Source organism: Gasterosteus aculeatus, chromosome Y (genome assembly GCF_964276395.1).
Source record: "Gasterosteus aculeatus chromosome Y, fGasAcu3.hap1.1, whole genome shotgun sequence".
NCBI lineage: Eukaryota > Metazoa > Chordata > Actinopteri > Perciformes > Gasterosteidae > Gasterosteus > Gasterosteus aculeatus.
This window is the reverse complement of record NC_135709.1, coordinates 9,742,183-9,758,948: the sequence shown is the minus strand read 5'-3', so window position 1 is coordinate 9,758,948 and position 16,766 is coordinate 9,742,183. Positions and strand designations below refer to the sequence as shown.

General features: G+C 42.3%; 3 long non-coding RNA genes and 1 pseudogene across 3 annotated transcripts; 2 read left to right on the top strand and 2 right to left on the bottom strand.

Moving 5' to 3' along the window:
- The first annotated feature begins 1,750 nt into the window (after positions 1–1,750).
- Positions 1,751–2,392, top strand: LOC120812532 (histone H1 pseudogene; annotated as a pseudogene).
- Positions 2,393–4,483: 2,091 nt separating this feature from the next.
- Positions 4,484–5,805, top strand: LOC144391023 (uncharacterized). Its single transcript, XR_013454886.1, has 2 exons — positions 4,484–4,583; positions 5,185–5,805. It is a non-coding gene; the product is annotated as an uncharacterized LOC144391023 (long non-coding RNA).
- Positions 5,806–7,559: 1,754 nt separating this feature from the next.
- LOC144391022 (uncharacterized) lies at positions 7,560–8,576 on the bottom strand. The gene is made up of 2 exons (XR_013454885.1): positions 8,481–8,576; positions 7,560–7,874 (listed from the first exon to the last, which is right to left on the bottom strand). It is a non-coding gene; the product is annotated as an uncharacterized LOC144391022 (long non-coding RNA).
- Positions 8,577–13,792: 5,216 nt separating this feature from the next.
- LOC144391021 (uncharacterized) lies at positions 13,793–15,637 on the bottom strand. Its single transcript, XR_013454884.1, has 2 exons — positions 15,015–15,637; positions 13,793–14,413 (listed from the first exon to the last, which is right to left on the bottom strand). It is a non-coding gene; the product is annotated as an uncharacterized LOC144391021 (long non-coding RNA).
- Positions 15,638–16,766: the final 1,129 nt, after the last annotated feature.

The window sequence follows — 16,766 nt, the reverse complement described above, 5'->3', positions numbered from 1 at the left end:
AATACAGCCCTCATGGTCATAGGGACACACAAATCTCTCCACCACGATAAGGTGAAGGTTCCCAGAGCGTGAAATTGTGGACCAAGTGTTGATTGGTCCAGTGAGTTTAACAGACTTTGAGGGGTTTGCAGCCTTTCCAAAACTGTTTAGTTGACCCAAGGTGGCAAAATTCCTCCTCTGAGTGGAATAGTGTGCATTTACTGTCGCGCGCTCTGTGTTCGCTGGTCGTGCATGGTAAAAGGACAAGAAAAACGCCTGGTGACGCGCGCACATAATCTGTCATCATGAGCGGGGAGCAAAGCTGTTGCTTCACTGAATAGGCCTATATGCTTAATCAATTATTTGAAGTCATGAAAGTTGTAGAGTAGCCTGTAAGCGAAATACACTGTAAACATAGATTAGAAAACAAGTCAGTTCTCAATGTGAAAAAAACAAACATGCTGATGACATAGAGTGTTCCTTTAACTTATGGTGTCAGGGTAATTGACAGGCTGCTTAACTGGTTAACTCTTAAATTCAACATATTTTTTCAGGCAGTGAGAGGACAGGCAATGATGCAGAGAGCACAGGGAGAGGAGAAACACCAGTTCCAATAGAGAGAGAAGCACAGAGGAGCCATGAACCCCAGAACGCGTGTTCTGGGGTTCATGGCTCCTCTGTGCAAGGCAGGACCTGACGTGGAGGACAAGGAGGCCCTCTGGGCACTACTGTAAAAAGGAGACTCCATATGTAGATAGTTCTTAACCTGCAATTGTCTTGTTGTGTTGTGTTGACATACTTTTCTTTACTGTTTTCTTAAATTTAATGAACTACAAACTACTAACACATGTATTCATTGTCATTGATTATATATGACTTATACTGATTACAGAGTCGCGGCGCTTTGTGTTGCGTTGCTTCGCCTCGCGTCGAGGTCTGTATGATCACAAAATTCAGAGTTTACCCACCTCTAATTTTACCACTACGGCACTGTATATGAGAGCACTTATTGAAAGTGTTTGTCCCGTTCTTAATGCAATATTGTGGCCGCCAAAACCAACGTTTAGAATCAGAATCAAAATTTAAATAATTTATTGCCAAGAAAGTTGGACATACAAGGAATTTGTCACCACGAATACATTAGACAATAAGACTAAAAGACAAATGAACATTTATTAAAGAATGATAAATATCTGATGGTTGTTTTTATATTGAGACTTTGAACAAACATGTTGATCAGTTGCAAAACAACTTTTGATGGAGATATGATGCATTTTAAATACTTTTAAGAGAGAAATGAGTGGTAAAAGCCTCTGATCAGTGCTGTCCATGGCGCTGAGTAGGTGAGGTTTGGATGCTCCTCAAACAAAACCATCAGAGCTCTACGTGACCTGAACATGAACAGAAACTAGTCCTCTATCGGCTCCTCCGCCTTCAGCCTTCTCAACTCGATGCACATTTAGTTTTTGGTCTTTAATCAGTGGAGAGAAAACACAAGTGACTCGACTTTCAGACTGCACGAGGAGCTCCGGGCTTGGTTGAGTCTCTACGGTTCTCAACGCTGTCTTTGCACTTTACTGCATTGACTATCAAAGAGGCGCTCACACAGTTTGTCGTTGCATTTGACTCTTAACCAGTCGTTTCTTGGGGCCCCTGGCCAGCTCGGGGCCCCAAGCAATTGCTTGGTTTGCCTGTCCTGTCGCGACGGGCCTGCTCACACTCTCGAGTCCTCGACGTCCTCGACGATACAAACGCGCAACAACGTGACAACATGGCATAAGTAGGTCCAGCCGCCGCCGCGCCCAAAGCAGCCAAGAAAAAGGTGTCCAAGCCGAAGAAGGTCAGTCCCAACGTCTCTGACCTCATCGTGAAAACTGTGGCTGCATCCAAGGAGCGGAGCGGCGTGTCTGCTGCCGCCGTCAAGAAGGCTCTGACCGCCGGAGGATACGATGTGGACAAGAACAAGGCCCGCGTCAAGATCGCCATCAAGAGCCTGTTGGCCAAGGGGACTCTGGTCCAGATCAAGGGGATCGGGGCCTCCGGCTCCTTCAAGATAAGTAAGACGACGAACCGGCAAAGAAAGCCGCTCCTAAAGCCAAGAAACCCGCAGCGAAGAAACCCGCAACGGCCAAAAAGCCCAAAGCAGCGGCAGTGAAGAAAGTTGTAGCCGCTAAGAAGTCACCAAAGAAGGCCAAGAAACCCGCAGCGGCCAAAAAGGTGGCCAAGAGCCCCAAGAAAGTAGCAAAGAGCCCCAAGAAAGTGGCCAAGAGCCCCAAGAAGGTGGTGAAAAAGGCCCCTGAAGCCAAGAAAGCTCCAGTGAAGACGGCTGCTAAGCCCAAAGCCAAGAAAGCAGCACCCAAGAAGAAGTAAACTGATATCAGTCTGAAGAACCAACACTTCTATAAAAGGCTCTTTTAAGAGCCACCCACTCCACCCAAAGAGCTTTTCTGTTTATTTCTACATTTTAACAGATATAGATCAAAGATTGTAGTTGTGTGATGCAGCTTATAAATGTGCACGTTTGTAAATATATGAATCAGTCTGAAGAGCAAACACTCTTTTAAGAGGCACACAATCCATCCTAAAAGAGCCTTGTCATTATTATTGTGCTATATAATATATATATAAAATTATACAGCACAATTGAAATCGTATGGCTACATTATATATGAGAATCAACTCATCTGTCGGTTCAAAATCACAGGAACCTGATAACTGAGTTGCAAAGCTTCATGTGTAGACAGAAGGGAAAAACAGATTATAAAAAAGTAAAGATTTAAGGAAATGCATCATTATACTTTTGCACATGCAAATAGTACAAGTATGTCAACAATTCCTCAACACATTATTTTTAATCACAAGGCTCACACTGATGGGAAACAACAAAAACGACCACCCGTTTTTTTTTAAATTAAGTGTGCGACTATTTTAATGTAAAGCAGGTAAGGCAAAAATAGCAATCAAGTATGAAGGCAACGGTGTTTCACAGCAACATACTGGACAATATCTTGGAATCCACCATTTAATTAAATCCAGTGGCCCGCTTAGACATTTCATCACGACATCCATAATCTCACACAAATATCAAGGAGGTATTTGAACTATAAAATCAACCAGCCGAATCAACACAATGAACAGATACACAAATTACACCAACTGGGTTGTATTTAATGATTTATATAACAGCAAAAAGAGTGGTGGCCGTTAAAGTTAATAATGCTAAATGCAACAAACAAATTATTTAAGAAGTGCTCAAGTTATTTAATCAAAGTGATTACTTGAAAGTAAAAAAAGATGTTCATGTTAAACATAAGCACCAGGAAGTGGTCTTCAGAGGTAGTGAGGTGGCTCTTAAAAGAGCCGTTGTTGTGAGTAGAATCAGGGGGCTTAAGCTTGCTCCCCGCGGATGCGACGGGCCAGCTGGATGTCTTTGGGCATGATGGTGACCCTCTTGGCGTGGATGGCGCACAGGTTGGTGTCCTCGAACAGGCCCACCAGGTAAGCCTCGCTGGACTCCTGCAGAGCCATAACAGCGGAGCTCTGGAAGAGCAGGTCGGTCTTGAAGTCTTGAGCGATTTCTCTCACCGACACTGGAAGGGCAGCTTGCGGATCAGCAGCTCCGTGGACTTCTGGTAACGATGAATCTCTCTCAGAGCCACGGTACCGGGGCCTGTAACGGCGAGGCTTCTTCACGCCGCCGGTGGCCGGGGCGCTCTTACGGGCAGCCTTGCTGCTTCCTGGGGGCTTTGCCTCCGGTGTACTTACAGGGGGTCTGCTTGGTTCGTGCCATGATCGACTCGTCTCGCTCTGGTTAAGATAAGTGAATTTTCAGAGGAGACACGCTGCTCTTAAAGTGTGGACCGGCTGAGGAGCGGTGACGCTGATTGAGACCTCCGGCCCCTGATTGGTGGAGGACTCCTCCTGGAGCTCAGCCGCGAATTTATTTTTAGGATTAACTTTGACAAACCTTGAATCCCATCTTTCACTGTATAACATATTCGTTTTATCTCAGATATCAAATCCCTGTTATGTTTTTATTTGATAAGTATAGGTTACATTTTGGAATGGTTCATAATCCATACCCAGTGAGCACAAGACGTAATTTCAACGTTGAAATATGGTTGAAATCGGGTTGAAATGAGGTCTGAACGTCTAAGACCTCATTTCAACGTCTTTTCAACCGTCTAAAAATGGGATGAAACATCACCGTGCCAGAAAACGTTAATTTGTTGATAAATGTGTCATATTGTAACGTAAGGTTGAAAGAGAGACGATATTAACGTTAAGATTTTCAGAATAATTAATGAACTGGTCGGCGAAATTTGGTCTACGCGAAGACGTAATTTCAACGTATTTACTATTTCGCTTAAAACGTAATAAATATGAAACTACGGACTGCGTGCTGTCAATAAGATGCGTTTGAGACATAATAATGCGGGCAGGTTCAAACATTACTTGTAAACACGTAACTCCGCTCACATCTGTAACGCGCATGCGCGAGTTCTTAGACGCCTGCAGAGCTCCGACCGGACGCAGCACGAAGTTACGGCAGCAGAGCGACATGAACGGGCTGATAGAACCACGACTACCGGCTCCACTGCTCTGTAAGTACGGGAGTGTTTGAATGAAGCACACATGGAACTATAACCGGGTGTTTTACTTGTGCTGCCGACTCGATACAGGAAAGACGGCCCTTTTAGTTAAGCTAGTTAGCGTTAGCGCAGGTAGTTTGCTAGTTAGCATGCTAGCTTGGAGCATGCTAGCGTGCAGCATGATGACCTGGACCAAAAGTAAACATTCCAGACATTTTTGTGCGTGTTTGGTGTTACTAATGCGTTAGATTGTTGCTGTACCCATAAATATTATTGCATTTCACATTGAAAAAAATACCTTTTTAAAGCAATGGTGGCTAAGTTGCATTGCAAGGGTGAAGGGCTGAATTCAACAAGTTGTGCTCTGTAAACAAGAGGCCGAAACATTGTAAGTTACTGCTGCTTAAAGCATGATACTGTGTAATATACCTGAAAATGTTACTCCAGAAATACCATAAGTTGCAGATGAATTGTTATCTTGTTTATAATGTAATAAGTAAACCATCTATAAATGAGTGTTCTAACACACCTGCTGCTGTTATTATTATTAGTTTATTACTGTCATCATAAACCCAAATTACCAACTTTGCCTTTGTGCTTTCCCTCCTCACAGGTTTCTGCGGGTGGTGGTTGCATCTGATGGAGGTTACGTCTGATGATGGTTGTCCCGGCACTGGTCCTGCCTTACCCCTGGCTTAATAATCCACAATATTAGAATCATTTATGTTGTAGGAATCGGATGTACTGTACATCTTTTAAGTTGTTCACACCTTCTTCCCTACTGTTTTCCCCTCAGGTTTCTCCAGGTTGAAGGTTTTTTACATTTTGGGGTTTAGGGGACAGGGTGTTGCATGTTTACAGATTGCAAAGCTGAACAAAATAAAATGATTTGAATTGAATAAACACGTTGACCAGAGGAATCTGCTCCGTGCACTCTGACTCCCTTTACACAAAGAATCCTCAAGTGAGGATGAGGGAGATGCAGCTGATTTCAGGTATACTATCCCAACTCAAGTGAGGCACATCTTGTTACAGAATCTATAATGAAGTTCCAATGATACAGAAAAATGGTCTACAAACACAGAATTGTTGAACACAGAAATGTTGTTTCTGCACTTTTAATTCCATAATTTATTTTCCTGAAAAATATATTTTATTTCTGTATTGTTTTTAATTAGCAAAAGTGCTGTTATATGTATAGTGTTATATTTATAATAAATACAAATCAATAAAATTATGTGTTTGTCCTTGTAAAGGGATGTTAACATGACAACTGTGACTAAGTATGTAACTTGTAAGTTTCCAGCGAGCAATTTATCCGTTGAAACAACGTTTAAAAGACGTCTATGGCCCGACGTTGAAAAGAGGTTGCAAATTGGTTCAAAAGTGAAAGTTGTTTCAACGTCTATTCGTAGACGTTGAAAAGACGTTTACGTTTAGACCACATTTCAACCAGCGAGCATTTCAACGTTGAAAAGACGTCTATGGCCCAACGTTGAAAAGAGGTTGCAAAATGGTTTAAAAGTGAAAGTTGTTTCAACGTCTATTCGTAGACGTTGAAAAGACGTTCACGTATAGACCCGTTTTCAACGTGATTTATAATATCGGTGGTAAACTTACAAATGTGGACATAGTTTCTTTTTAAACATCTAAAATAATGATATAGCACACAAGAGAGGACGAAATATTACCGTATTAAAAAATCACGTTGAAATGTGGTCTAAACATAGACGTCTTTTCAACGTCTACGAATAGACGTTGAAACAACTTTCACTTTTAAACCATTTTGCAACGTCTTTTCAACGTCGGGCATAGACGTCTTTTAAACGTCTTTTCAACCAAAAAATGCTCACTGGGTACCTTTTATCTAATTGAGATGTCATTGGTTCTTCTCCGCGGTGAAAAGCTTGAGCATGCGGTTGGCAGAAACCTCTAATGGTGAATCTATACCATATGTTTTCCCAGGGCCGGCGCTAGCCATTTGGGTGCCCTAAGCACAAATGCTTGGTGGTGCCCCCCCCAACCAACCCCAGTGAGCATTTTTTGGTTGAAAATACGTTTAAAAGACGTCTATGCCCGACGTTGAAAAGACGTTGCAAAATGGTTTAAAAGTGAAAGTTGTTTCAACGTCTATTCGTAGACGTTGAAAAGACGTCTATGTTTAGACCACATTTCAACGTGATTTTTTAATACGGTAATATTTCGTCCTCTCTTGTGTGCTATATCATTATTTTAGATGTTTAAAAAGAAACTATGTCCACATTTGTAAGTTTACCACCGATATTATAAATCACGTTGAAAACGGGTCTATACGTGAACGTCTTTTCAACGTCTACGAATAGACGTTGAAACAACTTTCACTTTTAAACCATTTTGCAACCTCTTTTCAACGTTGGGCCATAGACGTCTTTTCAACGTTGAAATGCTCGCTGGTTGAAATGTGGTCTAAACGTAAACGTCTTTTCAACGTCTACGAATAGACGTTGAAACAACTTTCACTTTTGAACCAATTTGCAACCTCTTTTCAACGTCGGGCCATAGACGTCTTTTAAACGTTGTTTCAACGGATAAATTGCTCGCTGGAAACTTACAAGTTACATACTTAGTCACACTTGTTATGTTAACAGCCCTTAACATGGACAAACACATTATTTTATTAATTTGCATTTATTATAAATATAACACTATACATATAACACTTTTCCTAATTAAAAACAGTACAAAAATAAAATATATATTTCAGGGAAATGAACTATATATTTAAAAGTGCAGAAACAACATTTCTGTGTTCAACAACAACAATTCTGTGTTTGTAGACCATTTTTCTGAATCATTTGAACTTCATTTTTAGATTCTGTAACAAGATGTGGCTGTGAGTCACTTGAGTTGGGATAGTATACCTGAAATCAGCTGCATCTCCCTCATCCTCACTTGATGATTCTTTGTGTAAAGGGAGTCAGAGTGCAGAGAACAGCCCTCAATTGCAGATTTCTCTGGTCAACGTGTTTATTCAATTCAAATCATTTTATTTTGTTCAGCTTTGCAATCTGTAAACATGCAACATCCTGTCCTAAAACCCCCAAAATGTAAAAAACCTTCAACCGGGAGAAACCTGAGGAGAAAACAGCAAGGCAGAAGGTGTGTAGAGTATGAACAATTTAAAGATGTACAGTACATCCAATTCCTACGACAGAAATTATTCTAATATTGTGGATTACTAAGCCAGGGGTAAGGCAGGACCAGTGCAGGGACAACCATCATCAGACGTAACCTCCATCAGATGCAACCACAACCCGCAGAAACCTGTGAGGAGGGAAAGCACAAAGGCAAAGTTGGTCATTTGGGTTTATGATGACAGTAATAAACTAATAATAATAATAACAGCAGCAGCAGGTGTGTTAGGACACTCATTTATAGATGGTTTACTTATTACATTATCAACAAGATAACAATTCATCTGCAACTTATGGTATTTCTGGAGTAACATTTCCAGGTATATTACACAGTATCATGATTTAAGCAGCAGTAACTTACAATGTGTTGTCCCTCTTGTTTACAGAGCACAACTTGTTGAATTCAGCCCTTCACCCTTGCAATCTGTATTTAGCCCCCATTGCTTTAAAAACGTATTTTCAATGTGAAATGCAATAACATTTATGGGTACAGCAACAACCTAACGCATTAGCAACACCAAAGACACGAAAAATATTCTGGGATGTTTACTTTTGGTCCAGGTCATCATGCTGAAGGCTATCATGCTGCAAGCTAGCATGCTAACTAGCAATCTACCTGCGCTAACGCTAACTAGCTTAACAAAAAGGGCCGTCTTTCCTGTATCGAGTCGGCAGCACAAGTAAAACACCCGGTTATAGTTCCAGGTGTGCTTCATCCAAACACTCCCGTACTTACAGAGTAGTGGAGCCGGTAGTCGTGGTTCTATCAGCCCGTTCATGTCGCTCTGCTGCCGTAACTTCGCCTCGTCCGCTCGGAGCTCTGCAGGCGTCTTAAGAACTCGCGCATGCGCGTTACAGATGTCAGCGGAGTAACGTGTTTACAAGTAATGTTTGAACCTGCCCGCATTATTATGTCTTAAACGCATCTTATTAACAGCACGCAGTCCGTAGTTTCATATTTATAACGTTTTAAGTGAAATATTAAATACGTTGAAATTACGTCTTCGCGTAGACCAAATTTCGCCGACCAGTTCATTAATTATTATGAAAATCTTAACGTTAATATCGTCTATCTTTCAACCTTACGTTACATCATGACACATTTGTCAACAAATTGACGTTTTCTGGCACGTTGATGTTTCATCCCATTTTTAGCCGGTTGAAAAGACGTTGAAATGAGGTCTTAGACGTTCAGACCTCATTTCAACCCGATTTCAACCATATTTCAACGTTGAAATTACGTCTTGTGCTCACTGGGACGAACCAACCAACCACCACGACCACCAAAGGAGTAACAACCATTCAGAATTTTTTAGTTAGGTTCTCTTTATTCCCCAAATAACTTCTAAACATAAATAATTTACATAAACAAATATGAAAATAAATGAATTATATAAAAGATAAAATTATAAATACCAAATACCACCACAATTACTAAAAACACAGATTTGGAACTGAACATAAACGCAGAAAGTATTCAAGTATATAACCGTGTAAGTAATAATGTGCACATTTCTTCAGTAAATAATATACATAAGTACAAATAATAATAATAATAATAATAAAGTGCACATTTTAAAGTGCAAATAACCATACATAAGTACAAACTGCACAGTAGAATTTACTTTACCATCTCTATAAAAGAGACCATTCTGCTATCCGATAGAACTATATTACAAACATTTTCACTACCATCAGTTGTCAAAGGCCCTAGAGGCACACGCCTGCATTTCCTATCAGGTGAAAAAAAACAAATGATAACAAAAACGGTAACGGTAACAGAAACTTCGGGCGGCCCGCGGACGAGTACCAAATACGGCCCACCGGCGATCTGTGCGGACATTATGAGCGCGAGTATATGTGGCCCGCCGCCCGCCCTTTGAGCGCTAGCAACGGTCCGCACAAGAAAAAGTTTGGGGACCCCTGATTTAAAACATTGTCTTACCTGAGAGCGACGCACGAGCATCATCCCACTGTCTCTTCTTTTTTTTTTTTCTGCCACCGGCTCTTGATGCCTTTTCGAAGCCATTTCAAAGCTGTCTGCCACATTTGAGATTTGAGGCACAATCGAACAAACCACTAGGAGGTGGGAGGAGGGGGGGGCCACACAGTGTGGCCGCAGTGTGGCCGCATGATGATGGAGGCAGTTGCTGCTTAGTTGTTTATTTCATTTTGAAAAGTTATTATACAACAAGACCCACTGCTCAGTCCTCACCTAAGACGGACCTCAGCGGCAATGAACAGGCCGGCGCCTTCCACAGTGAAAACACCACCGACAAGAGGAACTGGGAGGGGATTGGTGAAGGTAATAAACGCTTTTGCTGTTTCGGATTCAACAGACTTCCCAGGCACCTGTGAAATAAACAGATGTTTGATCAGGGTACAAATCCAGACCACGGGTTCTTCTATTCAGGGAAAGTGTTCCAAAAGTTCCTAAATATAGCGACATCACACAAACATATTAAAACCACCTCCATCGTGCCAGTGCCAAAGCACTCCACCGCAGTGAGCCTAAATGACTTCCGCCCAGTTGCACTCACTCCAACCATCATGAAGTGCTTTGAGAGGCTGGTCCTGGCTCACCTCAAAACCTGCTTACCACCCACACTGGACCCCTTCCAATTCGCCTACCGCAAGAACAGGAGTACGGAGGATGCCATCTCCATGGCATTACACTCTGCCCTTTCTCACCTGGACAATAACAACAGCTATGTGAGGATGCTGTTCATAGACTTCAGTTCAGCTTTCAATACTGTCATCCCCTCCAAACTAATCACGAAACTCAGTCACCTGGGTATCAACACTTCCCTCTGTAACTGGATACTGGACTTCCTATCCAACAGACCCCAGTCTGTTAGGGTAGACAACCACACCTCCTCAACCCTCATCCTGAACACTGGTGTGCCACAGGGCTGTGTGATAAGTCCTCTCCTCTACTCCCTCTTCACCTACGACTGCACACCTGTACACGGTTCTAATACCATTGTCAAGTTTGCAGACAACACAACGGTGATTGGCCTCATCAGTGACAACGATGAGTCGGCCTACAGAGAGGAGGTCCAGCACCTGGCGGTGTGGTGTGCCGACAACAACCTGGCTCTCAACACCAAGAAGACCAAAGAGCTAATTGTGGACTTCCGGAAGAAAACTGGCACACACATCCCCATCCATATCAACGGGACGGAGGTTGAGCGTGTCGCCAGCTTCAAGTTCCTGGGTGTCCACATCTCTGAGGACCTCTCTTGGACCCTCAACACCTCATCCCTGGTAAAGAAAGCACACCAGCGTCTCTTCTTCCTGAGGAGACGGAAGAAGGCCCATCTGTCTCCTCAGATTCTAGAGAATTTCTACTGCTGTACCATAGAGAGCATTCTTACAAACTGCATCTCAGTATGGTATGGCAGTGTTACGACCCCCGGTCTTGTCTGTGTTCTGTGTGTGTGTACATGTCTCTGCTCTGTGTGTTAACCCTCCTCAGATGGAGCTAATTGTCTTCATTAGTCATCCACCCTCCCGTGATCTCCTACAGCTGGTTCCTGTTTTCCCATCCTCCAATCGCATCGTCCCATCAGCTGTATTTATGTGTTCCTGGTTGTTCAGTCCAGATCTCTCAGGCAAGGTGTAAGGTTGTGTTTGGGGTGCTCTTGTGAAATTGGTTGTACATGGTGGATTGTTTTGGATTATTGAAAGTGTTAATCATTTGTATTTCTTTTGTCCTTCCCAGGGAGAACGGAAAACACTTGGGAGTGTTAGGAAAGACGCCCTGGGCATACATCACCCGTAGGGATATCTCCTGTTATACACACCAGGTTAGATCTGAGCGATCCACCCCCTGTATTTTTGGTTAGGGCGCCTCGCTCGAGCGCCAATTTAAATAAGTATTTTGTGTAGGACGTTAGGACAGGTAAGGGGTGGGTTTTTTGCTAATTTCTTTGTTTTGGATCAGCTCAGCCGTTCTCCCATTTCCCTCTATTGTTTATTATTATTATTATTAAACTGGCACGTGCTAGCCTGTTTAAACCAAAACCATCGGTGTTTGTGTGATTACTTGCGCCCACACCCGGTCTCTGGCCTTCTGGGGTTCTTGGCAGCGTGATGTACGTTCCCCTCCCCTCACGGGATGCTGTACGTTCGTAACAGGCAGCTGCTCTGTCGCGGACCGTAAATCACTGCAGAGGGTGGTGACACATCTCCCTCAGTGACTGTACTTCCCCCTCCACCCTGGCTTGACTGCCACACACCTTCCTCCAGCCACTTAACATTTGCACTGTTATTGTATATCCATTTCATACTGTTCATATTGCACAACTATTTTTTACTGTAAATATCTATTTATTCACTTATTAGACTTTACATATGCACATACTTTGCACTTCTGGTTGGATGTTAAACTGCATTTCGTTGCCTCAGTACTTGTACCCTGTGAAATGACAATAAAGTTGAATCTAATCTAATCTACAAACCGATTACCTTTGGTTTCTGAACAGAAATTGACTTGACAGTAGCAATAAATACCGTACCCCAGACTCACCTGGGCCCTGTTCCTCGTACGATGAAATGTCCCTTTAGCAGCTCAAATCAACCCAATGATTGATGTAAGGCTATCCCGGGTCCTCAAAGGCTGACCTAAACAATCTAGGTAATTTGAACCAGACGTCAATCATCAGGATAATCGTGCGTCCTACTTCAAAAGGGGGATGAGTCGATCACCAAAACCATGATTCTGTAACCGTATAACACCAAATTAACTCAAAGGAAAAGGTCCTTTTTTCTCTGCTGACGAGCAGGAGACGATCATGAACGCATTTGAAGAATTGCAGACCATAAAAAGTATATTTGAATCATTTCTGTTGGAGGAATTGAACGTATTGTACATCTTCGCTGTTGTTTATTCTGTACACATGATATCCATTTCAGTCTGTCCATCCCAGGAGAGGCAGCCTCCTCTGCCGTTCTCCATAAGGTTTTTCCTCTTTTTTTTCTCCCTATCAAAAGTTTTCCCTGTGTCTGTGAGGGTTTCGGGACAGGGGATGTCACGAGTGTACAGACTGTAAAGGCCTCTGAGGAAAATTTGCATTTTTGGGCTACAGAAAATTAAATTAATTAAATATTCTTGGCAAAAAGCGTCGCAAAATATCACGGGCGAGTTAACAACTTTCAACATACACATAATTCAAACAGATCAGCCCCGTTTGACAGCGAGGTCATCATACTCTGTGCCTTTGATCGGTTGATTGATTGGTGTTCTGTCCCCGCCGACAGCCAGCTGTCTGGCCGATAACGGGGCACCTGCAGGTTACAGGCTTCTCCAACATCTTCGCTGTGGGAGACTGCGCTGACGTCAACGAGCCCAAGATGGCATACCACGCCGGGCTGCACGCTGCCGTCGCCGTGAGCAACATCAGCAACAGTCACCCAGTGAGCATTTTTTGGTTGAAAAGACGTTTAAAAGACGTCTATGCCCGACGTTGAAAAGACGTTGCAAAATGGTTTAAAAGTGAAAGTTGTTTCAACGTCTATTCGTAGACGTTGAAAAGACGTCTATGTTTAGACCACATTTCAACGTGATTTTTTAATACGGTAATATTTCGTCTTCTCTTGTGTGCTATATCATTATTTTAGAGGTTTAAAAAGAAACTACGTCCACATTTGTAAGTTTACCACCGATATTATAAATCACGTTGAAAACGGGTCTATACGCGAACGTCTTTTCAACGTCTACGAATAGACGTTGAAACAACTTTCACTTTTAAACCATTTTGCAACGTGTTTTCAACGTCGGGCCATAGACGTCTTTTCAACGTCTTTTCAACGTTGAAATGCTCGCCGGTTGAAATGTGGTCTAAACGTAAACGTCTTTTCAACGTCTATGAATAGACGTTGAAACAACTTTCACTTTTGAACCAATTTGCAACCTCTTTTCAACGTCGGGCCATAGACGTCTTTTAAACGTTGTTTCAACGGATAAATTGCTCGCTGGAAACGTACAAGTTACATACTTAGTCACAGTTGTCATGTTAACATCCCTTAACAAGGACAAAGACATTATTTTATTGATTTGTATTTATTATAAATATAACACTATACATATAACAGCACTTTTGCTAATTAAAAACAATACAGAAATAAAATATATTTTTCAGGAAAATAAATTATGGAATTAAAAGTGCAGAAACAACATTTCTGTGTTCAACATTTCTGTGTTTGTAGACCATTTTTCTGAATCATTGGAACTTCATTATAGATTCTGTAACAAGATGTGCCTCACTTGAGTTGGGATAGTATACCTGAAATCAGCTGCATCTCCCTCATCCTCACTTGAGGATTCTTTGTGTAAAGGGAGTCAGAGTGCACGGAGCAGATTCCTCTGGTCAACGTGTTTATTCAATTCAAATCATTTTATTTTGTTCAGCTTTGCAATCTGTAAACATGCAACACCCTGTCCCCTAAACCCCAAAATGTAAAAAACCTTCAACCTGGAGAAACCTGAGGGGAAAACAGTAGGGAAGAAGGTGTGAACAACTTAAAAGATGTACAGTACATCCGATTCCTACAACATAAATGATTCTAATATTGTGGATTATTAAGCCAGGGGTAAGGCAGGACCAGTGCAGGGACAACCATCATCAGACGTAACCTCCATCAGATGCAACCACCACCCGCAGAAACCTGTGAGGAGGGAAAGCACAAAGGCAAAGTTGGTCATTTGGGTTTATGATGACAGTAATAAACTAATAATAGTAACAGCAGTAGGTGCGTTAGAACACTCATTTATAGATGGTTTACTTATTACATTATAAACAAGATAACAATTCATCTGCAACTTATGGTATTTCTGGAGTAACATGTCCAGGTATATTACACAGTATCATGCTTTAAGCAGCAGTAACTTACAATGTTTCGGCCTCTTGTTTACAGAGCACAACTTGTTGAATTCAGCCCTTCACCCTTGCAATGCAACTTAGCCACCATTGCTTTAAAAACGTATTTTTTTCAATGTGAAATGCAATAATATTTATGGGTACAGCAACAATCTAACGCATTAGCAACACCAAACACGCACAAAAATGTCTGGAATGTTTACTTTTGGTCCAGGTCATCATGCTGCACGCTAGCATGCTCCAAGCTAGCATGCTAACTAGCAAACTACCTGCGCTAACGCTAACTAGCTTAACAAAAAGGGCCGTCTTTCCTGTATCGAGTCGGCAGCACAAGTAAAACACCCGGTTATAGTTCCAGGTGTGCTTCATTCAAACACTCGCGTACTTACAGAGTAGTGGAGCCGGTAGTCGTGGTTCTATCAGCCCGTTCATGTCGCTCTGCTGCCGTAACTTCGCTTCGTGCTGCGTCCGCTCGGAGCTCTGCAGGCGTCTAAGAACTCGCGCATGCGCGTTACAGATGTGAGCGGAGTTACGTGTTTACAAGTAATGTTTGAACCTGCCCGCATTATTATGTCTTAAACGCATCTTATTGACAGCACGCAGTCCGTAGTTTCATATTTATGACGTTTTAAGCGAAATAGTAAATACGTTGAAATTACGTCTTCGCGTAGACCAAATTTCGCCGACCAGTTCATTAATTATTCTGAAAATCTTAACGTTAATATCGTCTCTCTTTCAACCTTACGTTACAACATGACACATTTATCAACAAATTAACGTTTTCTGGCACGTTGATGTTTCATCCCATTTTTAGACGGTTGAAAAGACGTTGAAATGAGGTCTTAGACGTTCAGACCTCATTTCAACCCGATTTCAACCATATTTCAACGTTGAAATTACGTCTTGTGCTCACTGGGCAGAGTGGGAAGGAGCTGACCTCGTACCGCACAAGTAAACTCACGCACGTCTGTTGTAGTTGAGTGTCTGGTGGTTGCCTCTCGCTGACGGTGTCGCCGGTTGCTAGGTAACGTCACCATGTTGCTGGCGATGGGCCGGGACAACGGCGTGGGTCAGTTCAACGGGCTGAAGTTGCCTCGTTGCGTGGTTGCTTTGGGGAAGAGTCGAGATCTTCTGCTGTGGAAGAGTTGGAGGGAGATGCAACAGCAGCAACCCTGAATAACCCTGTACTAAGGACCTTCACTCACTTCAGAAAAAATGAGGAAAGATCATTTTTTATGTTGACCGATTGATAGATGGATTGAGCACGTTTGTACATCCAGCTTGTTTTCTTTCCACAATGTTTAAATATTGGAGAATGAACTGATATCTGTTAGTTGTTCAGGTAATTTATATTTGTGCAGGAACATTTACATTGAAGTTTTGAATTCATAGAAAGATGCTTCTTTTATTTGAGTTCTGATGGAAATAAAGGTCTCAGACGCTGTTTAACACTGTAGTCTCCGAGCTGATGCGAAGCTACAAAGGTCTGTCCTTAGAAATCCCTCCATAGATTCATCAAAGGCGGAATTCAAAGGAGGACAATTCGAAGGTTCAACAACGAGCAGGAGACGTTCACTGATTAGTGGTCTAGTTCAGCAGAGGGCGCGAGAGCACCATGTTCAATCTCCGCCTGTGTCCTCTATCACGTCCTCATACCCGGTTTAAATCATTGCGAACTCGCGCTTCTTCATCTGGCATCAAACCAACTAGGTAACATGAAGGTCTTCCTGGAGAACGTGATCCGCAATGCCGTCACCTACTATCTTCTTGGCTTTTTGTTGTGACTTTATGCTACATGTATAATCACTGTTATAGTCATATACTATACGTGGGTTATCTAAATTGATACAAATGCACGGAGAAGAGGATGCAGTACAAGTTAGGTAATTTACTGGCGCTCAACTCAGCACCTGTCAGGCATGAACAAACAATCACAGAACTCCGTCGTAGCGACAGTCAAACACAATCGAGCACCGAGTGCTCGATCCAATATACCACATCCCTCTTTTCCAACTGAGAAGTGGTATACGTATCAGTTACCGCACACTAAATAACCAGGACCACTTCAGATAATGGGAAAATGTCCATTGTCAGAATCTTGGGCTATGACATGCCTAAGTCATGTATGTTTCTTTACCTTG